The sequence below is a fragment of the Rhipicephalus microplus genome, chromosome 2, assembly GCF_043290135.1.
Source record: "Rhipicephalus microplus isolate Deutch F79 chromosome 2, USDA_Rmic, whole genome shotgun sequence".
In the NCBI taxonomy this organism is placed as follows: Eukaryota; Metazoa; Arthropoda; class Arachnida; order Ixodida; family Ixodidae; genus Rhipicephalus; species Rhipicephalus microplus.
In genome coordinates, this window is record NC_134701.1 from 72,396,850 (window position 1) to 72,414,833 (window position 17,984).

General features: G+C 47.8%; 1 pseudogene; it reads left to right on the top strand.

The window, feature by feature from the left end:
• Positions 1-16,986, top strand: part of LOC142789777 (uncharacterized) — a 105,927-nt pseudogene extending 88,941 nt beyond the window's left edge.
• The last annotated feature ends 998 nt before the right edge of the window (positions 16,987-17,984 follow it).

Consider the following 17,984-nt stretch of genomic DNA (forward strand, 5'->3'; position numbering starts at 1 on the left):
ACGTTAGTCAAAACCGACACTCGTGTGACTTAGAGTGTCGCAATCGCAACAGCGGGCACGCAACTGGCTATCGTTGGCCGCGGAGCTCCGGACAATTTTTATAAAACACTGCAGCATGCTCTAAGCCTGCAGAGGTACTTCCTTAGCACATAATTGGAGTTTGTAGATAATTCCACAAAAATTTTCAGTAGCACGACCAGCGAGTGACAATATTGTTTCTCTTCGAAATACTTCCAGTCGAGCTTCCAGTTTCCTGACTACTTAGGAAACACTCTGCGAAAAAGTAAACTAAAAAAGTTGAAGGTTTTTGTACAATGAAAAGTTTCATTGGGTATATGATATCAGATCTGCGAAGAAAGACAAGAGAGAATACCCTTACCCTAAGCTTGCTGCATTTCATGTGCTTCCCACCTTCTCGCCTACGTGCAAGCGAAGCGCGCGCCCGAGCCCGAGAGTTGATCTGTCCACATCATACTCGGCCACCCTGCGAAATCGAATGGGAAGCTGGCCTAATAATCGCTGGAGCATAAAAGCGCAGATATTAATCATCGCTGGAGCATAAGCGCTACGCCCAAGTTGTTAGCGCTATATGGACACCTGAATTGTCTCCGTTGTGTGGCCTTGGCATTTGCGGGCCGAATGATTTCGGCTCCGCAGCAACTAGGCGTATGGGCTGTGAAAAATGCATGTGGTAGTGGACGTTCGCTGTGTGTTGGAGGTAACAGTGGCGTGTTTGGAGAACGAAGCCAGAACGACGTCCGAGGTTAGATCGGTGTCTGCACGAGTTATCGGTCCTTTTTCCGCTTTATTGAGAAAGTGAGTCTCATCGGCCTCATTGAATAAAACCGGAGTAGGAATGTCACGTGCTTCGTTAGAAAATAGAATCACTCATGGCTTTGCGACAACTGAGCGTGTTTTGTGCGTCATCTGAGCAGACCAACTCTCGAAGCTGTGGAACCAGCATCAGTTTGTCGGTGAGCACGTCGATGAAAGTGATGGGCTTCTTTGGTGTCTTCCCTGAGCGCCTGCCCAAAACAACAAAAACTGCTGTCTGCGTCTGTCGCAGCGAAGGCAAATGTGTGGTTTTCTCCAACAACATGGCCGAATGAGGAGTGGTCTCGGCCTCTTAGCATCGCATAGATTGGTTGAAACCAATAGCAGATGGCGGAACGTGCATTGAATATCTCACTCTAAGGAAGCCAGTGAAGCTCTTCGGTTAAAAGGGTTCTGAGGAGGGGGGAGGGGGTCGTGGAGCAGGAAATATGTGGTTTGGAGTCCTAAATCTCTCTGTGTGGTCCGCATGGCCATCAGCATCCACGATCATGTCTGCGCAGTGACTCCTGAAACATATTAACAATCGAGCTGTTGCCCTTGACAAGCTCTGTCGGCGAAAAAGGTCTCATTGGCGCACGGCAACGATGCGCCAGATGAGGGCTGCACCATGCGAGCTCGATTTCGAAGGAAGCGCAGGTTCCGGAATGCCCGAGCTGTTTCGTTGAGTTTGCGCGGCTCATACGTTCCATTATCAGTGGAGACTAGGTTATTGGAAAGAGGGTGTCAAGCAGGAGAAATGGGTGGGAAAAGGTTGATCAGATTAGCACACCATTCAGGCCGCGATCACTGCCTGACGCCTGCGTAGGCATGCCATGGCACGGCGGCATCGCGAAGGCAGTCAATGGCCACCAGTTACTTCTTATATTCCGGCCAGGAATAGAGGCGGCGGAGAAAATTCTTAGTCTCCATTCGTAGAAAAATGCCACCGTGGTAACCATGAAATTCCGGTAGTCCCAATGGCACCGCTGATGATAAGGTGGTGTGCAAAGGTCCGCAAATTGTCGCGGCGAGATGGTCTCATGAAACTTGAAGCTGGGCGAGTTGGTTAATATTTCAAGACAAACTTAGATATGTTCTAGCTCCTGGGCAAGCATTGAGGCTGCCCTCACGACGTCCGTAGGTTTGTAGAGAGTGAAGCCAGAGAATCCCGAGGAGCCGCAGTGATGCTCACGGAAAGTAATGGCGTCTAATAACAACTTTCCTAATTCGTAGAAAATTCGATCATTTAGTCGGTGTAGTGCCGCCATTTGAATATCTAAGACTCTTATTTTTAAGAAATACAAAAACAATTGTGAACAAATAGTATAGATAAAAGACAACGACTTCATCACATAGCTCGTATAATTACGCAGTCGCCTACTCATAAAACATTGTAAAACATGCCGCGCACAGTGCTCTTTCGACTTCAGTATTACTTGTAATGCATTGTATTAAGGCGATGGAAATAAAAAGAAGCTATAGTATACCTTGAAAAGTAACAGAGCTACGGGGTTTGTGATCACTCTTCAAATTGTGGTCACGCTTCAAATAGACGGTCTCAATTCTTGCATTTTTTCACATAAGACGCCAAAAATATTGCATATAAGCTGGGGTGTTCATTGCTACGCAGAAAAGTTCTGATTTTCAGTCCATTGTACAGCCGTTGCGCAGAAAGACATGTTCATGTTTACCACAATTCCAGCCCCTGCCACGCAGTATGTTTTTCACAGTAAGTTGATAGCTCGTGAAACGGTACTCGCCTTCGACGGAATCAGAGAAATAAGGCCCGTATTTACAAACGCTCTTAGACTAGGCCCTCCACCACAACTCCGTGAAGTGAAAGAAAATGCTTCTCCTCAACTCGAGGGGTAAAGGGCATTCAAGGATGTCCCTCAACGTTTTATCTGACAAGGAGTCCTTACCGAAGGTGTCCTCCACCTCAACGCACTTGAGGGACACACGGGGCGAAGAATTTGCAAAATGCGTTGTCTAAGGCTAGCTTTTAGCCTCAAAACAAGAATTTTTATTTTTATTTTCTATTCTAAACAAATTCTGTATGTTCTTTTGAGTCGGTGGTACAGCAGAGCAGATGTTTGTAGCATGTTGTGACGAGTGAGCTCCAGAAATCAATCTGTCTGGCAACTCAACATTCTAGAATATCATCGAGACGCAGCAGGTTATCATATTGCTTTAACCACACTAAAGATTCCAACACTTGTACGTGCAGCTTGCACATTATTTTGTAGGCAATGTGATGAGTAATTGTTCGCTCGAGACAGGGATCATTTCGAAAGGGGACACACGCTGTGTGCTCTTGTTTTTTTTTCGCACAGATATACTCCACAGACAGAAAACAAGTATAAAATAGTGTAAAACAAAAGACCACAACAACTGAATCTTAACACGACCTTCTCAATTCATCTTTTTCGCCATAGATTTCATTGGATTAAAATGCGATTTAACGACTGCTTCGCAGACGAATGAACTGTAGTAGACGACCTCATTTCTCTGCGAGTGCCATCGGTTTTTAAATCCACCGTGGACACCTGTACTTCACATTTGTTAGTGTTAACAGCATCAAAAGCGAGATGTCTTAGTTTACTCGACATATTATTCAAATACAAAAGCCTATTTCAACTAGCCACTTTCTTGCGTGCGCGATGCTGTGCAAGGGCCCTTGTGCATAGCAGACGACACAACACTCCGCTCGTTGGCGCGCACTGCACGCGATCAAGGCTGTTTATGTTTGTGCGCACTTCGAGCCTGTGTGTTGCATATAGGCTCAATACTGATATGAAAGAAAGCAATAAAGGCACCGCTAACAAGGAACACTCGGCGCGCTTTGTGTACTCTGAGGAGGAGCGAGAGCGCTAGCTCCTGTGGTCACTAGTGTAAAAGTATGCGGGTGTGATTGAGAACCGTCGAACAAACAGACAGCACTTCTGTGGAAGCAAACAACATTGCATAGAGAAACTTGTGCGCTGTCTATGACTTCTGACCACATATCAAGCCACGACAAAAGCAGCAGCTCCATTAACTCTGGGACAACCTTAAGAATCAATGAAAAAAAAAGGACTACCAAGAAAAAGGAGACAACCACGCAACACGCAAGCAAATTTAGGTTATGTATCTCTTGTTTTGTTGTTCTTTATTTTTCTTTATGCATAAAGACTGCCGCTAATTTACTTTTGTGCACTGTTTTATTAATTCTGTACATGTATACTGGGAAGCCAGTCAAACCATTTTACTTAAAAGGTCCCGCTCTGCTTGTCAGCGGCAACAACAAGAGCTTGTTTTTGGCTAGCATGACATGAAACCTTAAAGGAGTCAACGTAATTCTTTTCTTCTCTATTTGAAAAAAATTGATACATACTTCTGTGCACTTTGCTCCTGTGAATACAAATATAATTGTACATAGGCACAAAGAAAACTTGCAGAAATATTAGAAAACTGTTTGATGGGGATACGAATATTTCAATGATAATAAAAAACTATTTCGAGGGCTTAAGAAATTGCATGAATAATATTTATATGAATAAGTCACGAAGTGTAGTTTCTACTGTAGTGGAGTTTTTAATACATAACACCTGCTGGTCATTGCGCTGGTGCTTTTCGACACAATACCCTAAAAACGACCCGCTCCTTGTCTTTCATAATGACTTGATTCAACATAATTAGAACGTACCCATTGAAATTGGAAGTGCTTTTGGAACGATTCAACAATCACGGCGCAGTTGCCTAGCAAAAACTGAAACATTTAGGTGTTTTTGTTTTCACTCGGCCTCCCGCTGATTATCCTAAATGACGTTTCTTTATAGCCCCCGTGGGGTACTCCGTTCATGCAGCCCCATGAGCCCATCGCTCGCACTTGTGGAAGCAGTCTCATTGCATGTGTTGACGCAACTTCCAAACCTTTTCGGCAGTGGCGATGCACACAGAAAGCATACTGTTAGACCCTCCGCCTGTCGCCATAGATCTATGGTAAACCAGCGGTAGGACAACAGCGCAACATCACTTGGTATTTAGCATATAGTATTGTTCGCTCATTTTACAAGTATTGCGGGAAATGTTAAAGTGTTATCATCTTCGCTGCATGAGTATAACGAAACAGCCGCGGTGTTCTCTTGCCTTCGCCACCTAACCACGTTGTGACTCCTTGACAATGTGCATTCGAGGTCACAGTTGGGCTGACTCCAAAATGTGTATAATAGCTCACGCGGTTGACAGTTTAATAGCTATTTTCCTTTTAAAGCAGCTCGTGAAACTCTTCTTGAGGTTGAATCACTGTGGCGATGTCTTGGCGTTCGCCTCATATAACTGTTTTTTTTTCAATCCTGTTAACGGGGTTTGTTTCGCTTCACTGACTCCATTATTTTTGGTCTGCGTGCATATTTTATTTTTTTAACACATATGTGACATTACTGCATACTTTGCTGTCCGATATGGCTACACTATTTCTTCAATGGTTTCTTCCTTCTCCTCCTGCCAATGAATGTCAATTTTTTACATATTTTCACCCGTCAGTTCACTATATTTTAATATAATTGGTATATGCGTGTAATCTGTATATAAGTTAATGTTCCGTTTCGAACGTTTATACTTCTGCCTGCTGCTGGAAATCTGCTTTGGTGAATGCAATTACGTAATGTGCGTTCATTTTGCTTGACTCAACACCATGCGACAGGCTTTTGTCACCGGTTCCTTCACTGGCGTCTTCTGGGAGGCCTGCCTCGCCTACAGTCTCTGTCGAACCAGCGGCTTCCGGTGGTGTTGCTGCAGACCCATATGAATTGAAGGAAGAACCAATGATGCCCACAGCTGCCTCTGTGACTGAACGAGCAAGCCGGTTTGGCTCCGGCATGTCTGCGGTCGAGCATGTGCTGGCTCGAGAGGCACAGGGCCGGATCGTTTTCAGGAAGAAAAACGCCGATATCAGGAAGAAAAAAAAAACAAGCTCGATATAGACTTGCTTTAGCTTAAAAAAGCCATTAAAATAGTGGCAGGTATCTAATTCAAGCTCACAGAACCATTTCATTGAGGGAGTGTACAAGGGGTAGTTGTTTAGAAAATGCTTGTCACACAATAAATATTTGAATTTTCAAAACCAATTCTTTCTCTCCTGTTTTCTGCCCTAGTGCCGCTTCCAACAGGACCGCCTTCAAGTTACGCAAAGATAAATATGCGACGTGGGATATATTTAATAAAACAGACTCATATGTTCCAAAAAACATTTCGTTTATCAAAGAAACAACACAAAGGTCTAATGATGAAGTAACTAGACCGTGCATACAAATCTAAAAAAGGAATAAAACTGCTAATATTCAGTTAATGCACCTCGCGGCAAGACGAGCACGTGATATGCTGCCGCTTAAGGTATCGATGGGAGCCAGCAGGGGCAGATGCCACTGCGGTTGCTATGGCCGTTGTGTAGCTGAAAACAGTATGATGTGAGGGCAAGGCTCATTACGCATTCAGGCTACATTGCGGAGACCAGCGCAAGCGGTGATTATAGACAGTGTGTTGTCAAGCCGGTTATAAAACTCCACGTGAAATCACGAAAAAAAAACACGTTGCTTCCGGATACCGAACGCTCGCTCCTCTGTATTTCGTGTTCGTTTGTGGGCCGCTTGATACCTGAATGAAAGAACCGGTTGGTCATTATTAGACATGAAATAATGATCAGCTTGCAAATGAAGCCCTGCCATGGCAAGGGATCCTGCCCAGAACAGCCATTTCGTTATTTCTGGTGCGTGGTGAGACATACCGGTCCTCGGGGCTGTTTGATAGTCTTGACGTGTAAAACAGCGTCATCGAGAATGATTGACATGCATAACCTGCTTCAACAAATATCAAACCAGGTAGCCTTTCGGTCTTGAACAGGACTCTTGCATGACTGTTGTCGAAAATTCTGCTGCCGTGCACAGATCTCGCCCAGCCGAACACAACATCAAGAAATTGAAGTTGGGGCCCAGTGATGGTCTATAAACATAAAGAAATGAGTGTGGTTGTAGCGCGAGCTGGATCAACTATCAAAACACTATAACAAAGTTAAAAGTATACTCCTAGCCTGAGTGCGGACCACTTTAAAAGCCTTTTATGTGGCCTCTCAAATTTTAAGCGATTCAATATTTCAACAGCTTTCTGACAAAATAGCGTGCACAATAAACTGACATCATATTTTTTCGTATCCAAGGACACATATTGTCAAGTAAGTCAAAATTCTTAACTGCGCTGCTCTAAATATGCTTATTCACAGGTAGAAAACTTATAAAAGGAAACTTTTTCGTAAGTACATGTAAACTTCTCTGTTAACGTGAATAATTAAAGTATGTTATCCTGACAACTAGAAATGTCGGTATATGTTCAGTCTGAGAAGATTTGATGCGCAGAGGTGATATTTGACCTAGCAACATGAAGTCTACATGGGCTGGGTGGTACTTCCTTCTAAAAAAGTACAACTCTTTTGTTATTTTTTGTGTGTGTATGCAAAACACTTGAGAAAAACGTTTTGCCGAGTGTGTGAGTGCTCCATGTTTTAACTGCTCAGGTAATGAACGCCAGCACATAATTTTTAAAGTCTGATTTTGCCATGTGTATGGGCTGTTTTGCCCAGACGCCATAATTTGCCGATTCTCTGCATTGTTTCATTTCCTTGCGCACTGGGTGTTGTATACCCGCTATCTGAACAAAAATTTAGTTGTATGTGTGTGCTCTTCCTTATGTGAAATTCACTGTATGTCGAACAACGACGATGAAGTGATTCTGGCGTAGAACACTGCTGTCATTATCTGTAATTTTTCAAAGTTTTTCTGCGGCTCTGTGAAAGACACGGTTCCAGTGACTGCGGCGATGGACGTGGGTTCGCCTGTGTTTCCAACGAAACCATCGGCGTCGTCTGCGGCTACCACGAGAAAGCGTACGGGCCACCCGAGTGATGCCGACAGCGAGGACACGCTGATTTACTTACGGCCAGCGACGAAAGCTCCAATGAAGGCGACTTCGTGCCTGTGACAAGACGGCAGAGAAAAAGAAGACCAGTGATTCCGTCTCAAAATACAAGAATGCGACAAAGATGCGAGAGCCCACGATATACACAATTCTGTTTTTGCCGGTGGATGCGGCTTATAGTCTCAACCGGCTCAATCGTCAAGCCACGTCTAGGTCTCTTGAGGAACTCGCCCAGGGAGAGATCGCGGACGTGCGCATCAATGGCCGTAAGAATATCCTCGCCGTAGACGCCACTCAATGGAGCACATTGAAAGTGCTGAGCAATGTCAAGATGTTGGATAACATCAATGTTCACTCTTATATACCTGATGGCCGCGACTCTACGGCAGGCGTCATTTACGACGTCGACATTTAAATCAGCGAAAGTGATTTTGCTGCTCTCATCAAATCGGTGTCTGCAGAACTTACCATACTGCAAGCTCATCGCCTTGGCAAATCACGCTGCGTGAAGCTCATGTTCAAGAGTGACAGCCTTCCATCGCAAGTCAAGGTCGGCCATTTTCGGCACACAGTGCGACCCTTTGTACCGAAGCCCCTTCAATGCTGGAAATGTTATAGATTAGGACATATCAGTGCTGTTTGTACGAACCTGCCTGTGTGCTCGCTATGCTCACAATCACATAGCGCAGACGCTTGCCAGACAGAACTTCGAAAATGTCGAACCTGTCATGGCCCTCACGAAGCATCGTCAAAAGATCGCCCAATCATGAAAAAGGAAATGCAAGTGTTGAGGCAAATGGTCCGGGATGGCTCAACTCACAGGGAGGCCGCTGCCCAAGTACGACGCCGGCGGTCTCGTCGCCGGAGGCCCCAGAGGAGACCCAGTGCCGAAGCAAGGATTGAACCTCACCAAATGACCGCCAGCATACCACCTCAAGCATCCAGACACGCCGACAACAAATCCTCCAAGCAAGACAAGAGCATCACCGGCTCGTCTGAAGCATGGCCAGCGCTGCCAACGATAGGCCCGCTGTTTGAGCCGCCGCATCGCTCGTCTACAATCCGTTCGGAACGAGAATGCGGTGATTGTCGCGACAAAGAAATCGTAGCCTTGGTTAAGGCCCTTATAGATACCATTCGTACGTTCCTCACTAGAATTGACAGTCCGGCTGCTAAGAGTGCACTTCAGTTAGTGGATGCGCTGAAGCCGGTGCTATCAAGTCTGGAAAGACACCACGGCTCCGCCTCTGCAAGCCTTTCGTAAAGGGGTCAAAGGAGCTTCGATATTTCAGTGGAATGCCCGAGGCATCAAGCCCCGCATTTCTGATATCCGACAATTTGTGTTTAAAAACCAGTTTCCAATTATTGTTATCTGTGAGCCACGGCTATACAAGCATCACCGGCTCGCCTGAAGCATGGCCAGCGCTGCCAACGATAGACCCGCCGTTTGAGCCGCCGCATCGCTCGTCTACAATCACTTCGGAACGAGAATGCGGTGATAGTCGCGACAAAGAAATCGTAGCCATAGTTAAGGCCCTTATGGATACCATTCGTATGTTCCTCACTAGCATTGACAGTACGGCTGCTAAGACTACACTTCAGTTAGTGGATGCGCTGAAGCCGGTGCTATCAAGTCTGAAAAGGCACCATGACTCCACCTCTGCAAGCCTTTCGTAAAGAGGTCAAAGGAGCTTCGATATTTCAGTGGAATGCCCGAGGCCTCAAGCCGCGCATTTCTTAAATCCGACAATTTGTGTTTAAAAACCAGTTTCCAATTATTGTTATCTGTGAGCCACGGCTACACAATGCAATACGACTATCCAGGTACGAAGCCTTCAAGTCCGCTACCTGCAAAGAACAGAGTAAAGTCATTGTATATATCAGATGCGACCTTACCTATACCGAGCACCATGTAGCACCTCACGATGACAACCAGTATGTCTGCTTGACAGTTAAACGTAGAGACCTCAATTTCACGCTTGTAGGCGCATATATATCACCTTCAAACCGTTTTGAACCTGAAAGACTACGTGCACTGTTAACAGCCACACCTGGACCATGGATCATCACCGGAGATTTAAACGCTCACCACCCACTATGGGGAAGTCAGAAGACAAACAGTCGCGGAAGGCAAATACTCTTTTTTGCTCTGGAGCAGCAGCTGCTTTGTGTAAACGACGGAAGCCCAACGTTTCTACGGGGAACGACATACAGCAGCTGCCTTGACTTGACATTTGTGTCACGAAGCCTAAATGGAAAGGTCAAGTGGTTCGCAGACTATGAAACTCATGGAAGCGACCACATACCAACCTATTTAAAGATCAAGGGCCTGGAAAAATCGCCAAACTACGACACTTTGACTCGCATCGACTGGACAAAGTTCAGGTAATTGACGGAAAAGAGGTGTGAAAAAATAAAGCGCCTCCTCTTGACACCCTCGAGGATATGATTAGAGGTGCTACTCAAGAAGCGACCTATCATATTCAACATACTTAAGCATATTGTCAACATCAAGCGGAATTGGAACGGCTCAGAGCGATCCATCGTCGTGCAGAACGAAGATGTAGGCGCACTAAATCCATTCACGACTTGAGGGAGGCAAGGCGCCTACAGAAAAAAATTAAGCGGCGAACCAAATCACTTCAGTCCTTTCGCTGGAAATATCTGTGCGATTCGTTGAATCCACACAAGCCTTTGACACAGACAGGGAGGATTGTTCGTGGCCTACGAACATCGCCACATCAACATCACCCCTCCAAGTGTCTTTCTCTCCAGCAAGGCCGCACCGAAATTGAAGTAGCAGAAGATTTCTGCATGAAAATTGACGGTCAGGCGTCCGCGTGCACCACGCACCACCTAGAAAACGCTCCAGTTTCCAGAGATTCAAGAATAGACACCTTCTTTCCTCTAGGGGAACTACAAGCGGCCTTGACGGCATGCAAACAATCTTCATCGCCTGGTCCAGATGGGATCACGTACATGGCTCTTTGCAACCGCGGAGAAGCAGCTCGATGGGCCCTTCTACCCGTGTACAACGACTCGTGGAGCAGCAGATTTATCCCTCATTCATAGAAATCCAGCCGCCTCGTCCCTGTGCCTAAACCAGGTAAATCTCCTCTGCACTTGACCTCTTATCGCCCCATCGCGCTTGCCAGCTGTTTCGGGAAAGTGATGGAGAGGATGACTTTGACTCGCCTAGAGTGGTACCTGGAGCACCACGAGGTATACCCTCATGCTATGACGGGCTTTCGGCGTGGCCGGTCCGCAATTAATAACGTTATAGAGCTGGTCTCATCTGTTCAGCATCAAAAAAGACTGAAACGTTTATCTGCGGCGTTGTTCTTGGGCGTGAAAGGTGCATACGATAACGTATCACATGAAGCCATTCTGTATGTCATGGAAAATGTTGGATTAAGGGGTCGCTTTTACCAACGGATCCACAGCTATCTGAAAGGCAGAGCTTTCTTTGTACAGACGGAGAATGGCACAACAACGCATCATTGCAAGCATCGTGGTGTGCCTCAAGGTAGTGTTCTTAGGCCCACACTTTTCCTTCTAGCGATACTGGGCCTGGTTGACGCACTTCCAGAATCTGTCCATCTATCAATATATCAAGATGACATCTGCATCTGGGTGTCAGGCGTAACACGCCTTCATTTGCGTGCCCGGCTTCAGAGAGCGGCTACTATAGCGAGAAAGTACGTGGAGGAATGGGGACTAGAGCTGTCATCAGAGAAATGCTCGCCTATAGCATTCACGCATAAGGGGATGAGCCCATATGTTATTAAAAACAACGGACACACCATCAACTACGTGAAGACCCACCTATTCCTCGGAGTCATAGTTGATTGAGACCTCTCCTGGAGCCCTCACATCGCCCACATGAAAACTAAACTCACCATGATCACCCACGTACTGAGGTTTCTTGTTGGAAAAACGTGGGGTGCATCGGTACGAGCAATGCTTGAACTCTACGCTGTTCTGTTCCTCGGTTATATGCGATACAGCTTACCCTTCCTTTGCGGGATCCGAAGAACAAAATTGCGCGTCTTCTGGTCGATCCAAGCCCAAGCACTGAGAATATGCCTTGGTCTGCCGAGATTCGCGTCTGCAGCAGAGACAGTCATCATTGCGCGTGATTATCCAGTCAACGCATATATCCGCCTAGATGCTTTGAGAATGCACATAAGACATTTCGCTCGGCTTCCATCTCATGACCTCGCCTCACTTCGAACTTCTAGGCCCCACTCAGCGTTCAGCGCAACTGTAGCTCAGCATTGCGCAGTGCTTCCATTGCACTTCACGCAAGCAGCACGGCCGCCGATACCATTGTGGTGCCTACACCCTTTCAAAGCTTTCTTACAATTCCTGGCATCCAAAATAAAAAAAGTCGTCGCATCTAGCCCTGAAACAGGCCACATGACCCTTACTGAAAGAGAAGCACAACGGACGCCATCACATTTACACGGATGGCTCGGTGTCTTCAGTAAGCTCTACAGGGGCGGTGGTTATTCCCGCGAGGCACATCACAATTGAATTCATGACATCGCATTTGACGTCGTCGACAGCTGCAGAAGTCGTCGCCACGTGCAGCTCAGGAGTTTACAGTGAAAAAACCTTCGGGAATTTGGTCTATCTTCTCGGACTCGAAGGCAGCTCTTCAATGTTTTATGTCACCCTTTCGCCGGGGACCTAATGAACAGTTAGTAGCTGAAATAAGGCTTCTTCATCACCAAGCATTAGAAAAACAGCACAGCATAGTGTATCAGTGAATACCAGGTCATTGCGCTATATATGGCAATGACCGCGCAGATGAGGCCGCTAGATCTGCACTCGATGGTACCCAATACACAGCCATCCCGTTCTCAAGAACCGACGCAGATACAAGACTTCGTTTGCTTGCACGTGACCTCACACTGGTACAGTGGAACTCAACAGACTTCACAAACGTGCCCCTGCATAACTTGGATCCCGATCTGCAGTTTCGTCTTCCCCCAAGAATATCTCAAGCTGAGGAGACTCTTCTATGCCAACTGTGGCTTGGAGTGGCATTCACGAACGCATACTCTTACCTCATTGGAATGGCCAGCTCTTCTACATGCACTTACTGCAGCTGTGAAAAAACCATCGCGCACCTTCTGTGTGAGTGCACCCATTTCAACGCGCAAAGACAAGAACTCACAGCCGCTCTGGATAGAGTGGACGATCGGCCTTTGTCGGAACGAAGGATTCCAGGTAATTGGCCAAGCCCATCCTGAGCCCAGAAGGCTTTGAAAGCTTTGCTGTGCTTTTTGCGGACAACTGGCCTCAGAGACAGACTTTAGTGTGTTATACTCTTTGATGTTGCCTTTCCTCTGTCGCAATTTTTTTAAATTTCTCTCTTTCTTCGCAACATTTCTTTTTAACATCTTTCATTCCCCTCACCCCTTTCCCCAGCACAGGGTGGCCAGCTGGTCTAAAAACTGGCTAACCTCCCTGTCTTTCCGCGTAAACTTTCTTCCTCCTCCTCACTGTCTATTCGTCCATACGTCTGCCTGCCTGTCCATCCGTCCATCTGTATGTCCATCTGTCTGTCTATCTGTCTGCCTGCCTGCCTGCCTGCCTGTCTGTCTGTCTGTCTGTCTGTCTGTCTGTCTGTCTGTCTGCCTGTCTGTCTTTCTGTCTGTCTGTCTGTCTGTCTGTCTGTCTGTCTGTCTGTCTGTCTGTCTGCCTGTCTGTCTGTCTGTCTGTCTTTCAAAGCCATTTCACATGACACAAAAAGCAGCAATTTTCAGTCTGCAAATTCGCTCGCAGCGAAAAAAAAAGAAGGCCAGTTTGCTCCCGCTGCAGCAGTTCGTGGCAAGCTTTCACACTGTTGGAAAGTTTTGCTCTGGTCGCCGAGGCAGGAGCGATTTTTGGTCGGGACCCACCTGTTATATTCAGCTTCGGTTTTTACTTTGTGTTCTTTCACCCCCAGGAGACGCGTCTGTTCTTTATGTATATATTCGATGTGTTGCGTACAATAAACGTCTTTTTGTACGGTGGTGCTGCCGGTGCTTCTTACGTCTTTCGCAAACACCACATTGGCGACGAAGATGGGATAAACACGTCAAGCTACCTTCAGCATCGAGTGTCGTCCGGGTCCGCCCTGCCATGAGTTTCTCCGGCCTTGCTCCGCCGCCGCCGTTCCTCCCGACGCCCGGCCGGCCGTCGCTTCCATAGGAGGAGTGGGCGCAGACTTTAACAGTCTACCTTCTAGCGTCCGGAGCAGCTGAGTTCCCACCAGCGCGACGCAAGGCCATTCTTCTGCATTGTTTGGGGGCGGAAGGGCAGCGTGTTTACCGGACTTTACCCGCAGGGTCAAATGCCGCAGCACCAGCAAGCGCCGCAGCACCGGAAGTACAAGAGAAGCCTCCCGCGGCCGCTACTGACGAGTACGAGGCTGCACTCATCACCTTACGGCAGCAGTTTTCCACGTCGTGTAACGTCGTCGTCGAGCGTCATCGTTTCCACCGCCGCAGCCAACACGCAGGCGAGTCCGTTCATGACTTTGTTGCTGCTTTACGGGAGCTCGTTTCGCATTGTTCGTTCGCTTCACAAGATGATGCTCTGCGAAACCGATTTGTTGCCGGCGTTGTTTCCAACCGCGTACGTGAATGGTTGCTGCTCGAGGGTTCTTCCCTTTCGTTCGAGAGCGCAGTGCGAATCGCTATTCTGTTTGAGCAAGCAGCTGAAGAGCTGAAGGAATTTTCTGCTTCGGTCGAGCCTGTTTCTCTACGGCGTCGTTCCCAGTATTCGCATTCTTCGCGAAAATTCAATTTCCAGCCAAAAGCGCATTTTCAGCAAAACTCTCCAAGCGCTAGTAGTTCGCGTGCGCCGCAGGGGCCCCGCCCCCCTCGGCGAGACAGAGATAGCCGGTCCGTTTCACCACACTGTTTCCGATGCGGCTCGCGGAATCACAGCGCATCAGCGTCACAGTCCCCTGCACAGGGAAAGAAGTGTTTGTTTTGCGGTATCAAGGGCCACTTTCAGAAAGTATGCAACCGCAAGCGTCAAATGCAAGGCAGGATTCGTGAAGTTGGCATCGATGACGATGCTTTGTCTGGGGGAAGTTCTGAGCAAGTTTTGACTGTGCAGCATCCCGCTCGCAGCGCAATTTACATACAAGTATGCGTAGTGGATGTCAAGTTGTCATTTCTTGTTGACTCAGGATCGTCTGTTTCAATTCTATCAGAGCAAGAATTTCACCAACATTTTCAAAGCGGTTTGCTCCTCCCAGCTCCGCATGTCACTTTGTTTGACTATTCGAAGCGCTCAATCTCCGTGCTGGGCTGTTTCTAGGCAGACGTTCAGTTTAAAGGGCGCTCTGCACCACTTCTTTTCTACATCGTTTGCCAAGAAACTTGTCTGATTGGCCTTGACAGCATTAAGGCCCTAAATCTTCGAATACAGGGCTCCACTCTTGAGTGCCTGCACACGTCCGTTGCCCCGCCGCCGCGTGTTAATGACCCGACACCTTGTCACATTCCGATGCAGTCAATAGAGCAACCCAGGCAAGCAAACCTTCCGCCAGCCTTGGAACACGACTTCGGTTCACTTTTCAGTCCCGAGTTGGGTCTTGATAAGCGGTTCACGCATCGTGTCAAGATTCGGAGAGGCGTGCAGCTGGTACCTTCGAAGCTGCGCCGTCTTCCATATTCACTTCGGGAACCAGTGTCAAATGAACTTCACAGGTTGCTGAGCCTTAACATCATCGAACGCATCGATGCTTCTGAATGGGTTTCGCCCATTGTTGTCATTGACAAGAAAGACGGCAACATCAGAATTTGTGTTGACCTCCGGGAGCCTAACAAGGCTATTGTACCAGACAGCTTCCCGTTGCCTCATACAGAGGAACTCCTTCATGCCTTGGTAGGCGCGACACACTTCTCAAAACTTGACTTGGCTTCTGCCTACCATCAGGTTCTTTTGCACCCTGACTGCAGGGACTTGACAGCCTTCATCACGCATGAAGGACTTTTTCGGTTCAAGAGAAGTTGCTTTGGGTTAGCTTCTGCCCCAGCGGCATTTAAGAAGATGATAGCCACAATTCTGGATGGCTGCCCTGGTGCGTTGTTCTACATTGATGACGTGATAGTCTTTGGGAAAAGTGCAGAAGAACATCTTTTGAACCTAACAAAGGTCTTGCAGAAAGTCAAGTACGCAGGCCTGAAATTGAACGACAAATGCCTTTTCGACGTTCCAGAACTTTCTTTCCTAGGGCATAAGGTCACTGCACAAGGTATCTCGCCGCTTCCAGAGAAAGTAGACTCGGTAGTTAACACCCCAGTGCCAACAGATGTTGCTGCCCTCCGTTCATTCCTGGGTCTTGTAGAATACTATTCCAAGTTTGTTCCCCGCTTGGCCCAGGTGGTCGAGCCTATGCGCGTTCTGCTTCGCAAGAATGAGCCATTCATCTGGTCAGCCGAAGCAGACAGCAGTTTCCGGAGTGTCAAGGAAATGCTGTCTTCAAGTACAGTTGTCCACATGTTCGATCCATCACTTCCAGTCATCGTGTCGACCGACGCTTCTGACTGTGGGCTGGGAACCGTTCTGCAGCAGCAAAATGGCCATGAGCTCCGCACAGTGGCTTTCGCGTCTCGTACCTTGTCACCAGCGGAAAGAATGTACTCGGTCGGCGAACGCGAAGCGTTGGCATGAATTTGGACGTGCGAACGATGGCACACTTACCTTTGGGGTCGCCATTTCAAGATTCGAACGAACCATCAGGCGTTGGTATCGTTGCTGTCTTTGCAAGGACGTGCCAGAAGGCCACTTCAAATTGCACGCTGAATTACGCGACTCCTATGCTTCAATTTCTCTGTCGAGTGCCGCAAGGGGTCCACCAACACGGTAGCAGATGCTCTTTCTCGGCTGTCAGCTCCTGCCGCGCAGGCACAGCTGACCAAGGATGAAGAAATTGTGTCGTTGGTCGAGTCGGCTTGCGTGACGAAGGAAGAATTCAAGCAAGCCGTCCTGAACGATGGTTGTCTGCAAACGGTCAAGTCGTTCGTGCTCTGTTCTTGGCCACCACAAAAGTCCATACCAAAGGAGGCAAAACATTTCTACTCTGTGCGCGAAAAACTTTCTGTTGTTGATGACCTTCTACTGCGCGCAGAACGCCTCGTTGTTCCGTCCTCACTCACGGCTCAGTTCATCGCCGTTGCCCACAAGGCACATCCGGGCATCACGCGCACAAAGGCGTGACTTCGTGAGCTATTCTGGTGGCCATGGGTGGACAAGCAAGCTGAATATGCCGTGAAAAACTGTCACATCTGCCTGGAGGCAGATAAGTCTTCCAAAACATCGCCAGCGCCATTGCAGCCTATTGACTGGCCTGAAAGGCCATGGCAGAAACTGGGCCTAGACATTGTTGGCCCATTGGAACATGCACCTAACAATAGCCAATTTGCTATAACACTGGCCGATTACCATTCCAAATGGCCAGAGATATATTTCTGCAGCGAAGTGGCCACAAGCACCGTGAAAGACTTCTTAACCAGTGTTTTTGCCCGTGAAGGATACCCGGAAGAGATTGTTTGCGACAATGGACCACAGTTCACTTCACGTGAATTTGTAAGCTTTCTTCAAAACCGAGCCATCAAGCTGTCTCATTCGTCTGTATATTACCCCCAGGCGAATGGGCAAGTCGAGAGGTTCAATCGAACTCTGAAGAACTTCAGCCAGGTTTCACTCCTCGAAAGGAGACCTATCCGACAAGCGGTTACGGACTACCTCTCTATTTACCGCTGTACTCCACAGGCTACCACTGGAGTTGCCCCAGCAGTTCAGCTGCATGGGCGAATGCCCCGAACCAGATTGGATGTTGTGGGGTTTTCGGCACCAGTGTTTGCAAAAGACCCAGCAAAGGAACTGGCGCGACTGCGCCAAAGGGTCCGGCTTCAACAGCAAAGCAGTAAGGAGTACACGGACCGCCGGAGAGCTGCTAAGCAGCCAAAGATAGCTGTGGGTGATTTCGTTCGTATCAACAAGCCGTCCGTTCGCTTCAAGGGGGATCGCTCCTTTTCCTCGCAAACTGACGTGTTGGGGAGGAGGGGACCTGCTTCTTTCCGACTTGCAGACGGCCGCACATGGAACGCCTCCAAGTCTTCCCGGGTTTCTGAGAGGGGCACGAGTCCACCATACCAACGTTCGCAGCTACCTGCGCCACAGCTTCCGGTTCAAGTGCCGCAGCCTGCCCTGCC